The following is a 2500-nucleotide window of genomic DNA, read 5'->3' as shown; positions in this document are numbered from 1 at the left end:
CATTTTTGGCTGCGCGAGCGAGCGGCGAGCGGCGAACAGCGAGCGAAGCGTGAGGCAGCACCGTCCCTGCTATACGAAAGCCCCATCCAGCCCTGTGCCACCCGGGGGGTTCCAGGGTGCTGAGATGGCTGACATTTTGGTCCGCTCTCGACGGTCGCCGCGCCACGCAAGAACAGCCCAAAAACAGGCCAAAACTGCCCAAAAACGGGCCAAAACTGGCCATTTTTGGCTGCGCGAGCGAGCGGCGAGCGGCGAACAGCGAGCGAAGCGTGAGGCAGCACCGTCCCTGCTATACGAAAGCCCCATCCAGACCTGTGCCACCCGGGGGGTTCCAGGGTGCTGAGATGGCTGACATTTTGCTCCGCTCACGACGGTCGCCGCGCCACGCAAGAACACCCCAAAAACAGGCCAAAACTGCCCAAAAACGGGCCAAAACTGGCCATTTTTGGCTGCGCGAGCGAGCGGCGAGCGGCGGACAGCGAGCGAAGCGAGAGGCAGCACCGTCCCTGCTATACGAAAGCCCCATCCAGCCCTGTGCCACCCGGGGGGTTCCAGGGTGCTGAGATGGCTGACGTTTTGCTCCGCTCACGATGGTCACCGCACCACGCAAGAACAGCCCAAAAACAGGCCAAAACAGCCCAAAAACGGGCCAAAACAGGCCATTTTTGGCTGCGCGAGCGAGCGGCGAGCGGCGAACAGTGAGCGCAGCGTGAGGCAGCACCGTCCCTGCTATACGAAAGCCCCATCCAGCCCTGTGCCACCCGGGGGGTTCCAGGGTGCTGAGATGGCTGACATTTTGCTCCGCTCACGACGGTCGCCGCGGCACGCAAGAACAGCCCAAAAACAGGCCAAAACAGCCCAAAAACGGGCCAAAACTGGCCATTTTTGGCTGCGCGAGCGAGCGGCGAGCGGCGAACAGCGAGCGAAGCGAGAGGCAGCACCGTCCCTGCTATACGAAAGCTCCATCCAGCCCTGTGCCACCCGGGGGGTTCCAGGGTGCTGAGATGGCTGACATTTTGCTCCGCTCACGACGGTCGCCGCGCCACACAAGAACAGCCCAAAAACAGGCCAAAACAGCCCAAAAACGGGCCAAAACAGGCCATTTTTGGCTGCGCGAGCGAGCGGCGAGCGGCGAACAGCGAGCGAAGCGTGAGGCAGCACCGTCCCTGCTATACGAAAGCCCCATCCAGCCCTGTGCCACCCGGGGGGTTCCAGGGTGCTGAGATGGCTGACATTTTGCTCCGCTCACGACGGTCGCCGCGCCACGCAAGAACAGCCCAAAAACAGGCCAAAACAGCCCAAAAACGGGCCAAAACAGGCCATTTTTGGCTGCGCGAGCGAGCGGCGAGCGGCGAACAGCGAGCGAAGCGTGAGGCAGCACCGTCCCTGCTATACGAAAGCCCCATCCAGCCCTGTGCCACCCGGGGGGTTCCAGGGTGCTGAGATGGCTGACATTTTGGTCCGCTCTCGACGGTCGCCGCGCCACGCAAGAACAGCCCAAAAACAGGCCAAAACTGCCCAAAAACGGGCCAAAACTGGCCAATTTTGGCTGCGCGAGCGAGCGGCGAGCGGCGAACAGCGAGCGAAGCGTGAGGCAGCACCGTCCCTGCTATACGAAAGCCCCATCCAGACCTGTGCCACCCGGGGGGTTCCAGGGTGCTGAGATGGCTGACATTTTGCTCCGCTCACGACGGTCGCCGCGCCACGCAAGAACACCCCAAAAACAGGCCAAAACTGCCCAAAAACGGGCCAAAACAGGCCATTTTTGGCTGCGCGAGCGAGCGGCGAGCGGCGAACAGCGAGCGAAGCGAGAGGCAGCACCGTCCCTGCTATACGAAAGCCCCATCCAGCCCTGTGCCACCCGGGGGGTTCCAGGGTGCTGAGATGGCTGACATTTTGCTCCGCTCACGACGGTCGCCACGCCACGCAAGAACAGCCCAAAAACAGGCCAAAACTGCCCAAAAACGGGCCAAAACTGGCCATTTTTGGCTGCGCGAGCGAGCGGCGAGCGGCGAACAGCGAGCGAAGCGAGAGGCAGCACCGTCCCTGCTATACGAAAGCCCCATCCAGCCCTGTGCCACCCGGGGGGTTCCAGGGTGCTGAGATGGCTGACATTTTGCTCCGCTCACGACGGTCGCCGCGGCACGCAAGAACAGCCCAAAAACAGGCCAAAAGAGCCCAAAAACGGGCCAAAACTGGCCATTTTTGGCTGCGCGAGCGAGCGGCGAGCGGCGAACAGCGAGCGAAGCGAGAGGCAGCACCGTCCCTGCTATACGAAAGCTCCATCCTGCCCTGTGCCACCCGGGGGGTTCCAGGGTGCTGAGATGGCTGACATTTTGCTCCGCTCACGACGGTCACCGCGCCACGCAAGAACACCCCAAAAACAGGCCAAAACAGCCCAAAAACGGGCCAAAACTGGCCAATTTTGGCTGCCCGAGCGAGCGGCGAGCGGCGAACAGCGAGCGAAGCGAGAGGCAGCACCGTCCCTGCTATACGAATG

This window comes from Musa acuminata, unplaced genomic scaffold, assembly GCF_036884655.1.
Source record: "Musa acuminata AAA Group cultivar baxijiao unplaced genomic scaffold, Cavendish_Baxijiao_AAA HiC_scaffold_1136, whole genome shotgun sequence".
NCBI lineage: Eukaryota > Viridiplantae > Streptophyta > Magnoliopsida > Zingiberales > Musaceae > Musa > Musa acuminata.
The sequence above is the reverse complement of the archived record's forward strand: the minus strand, read 5'-3'. Positions refer to the sequence as shown.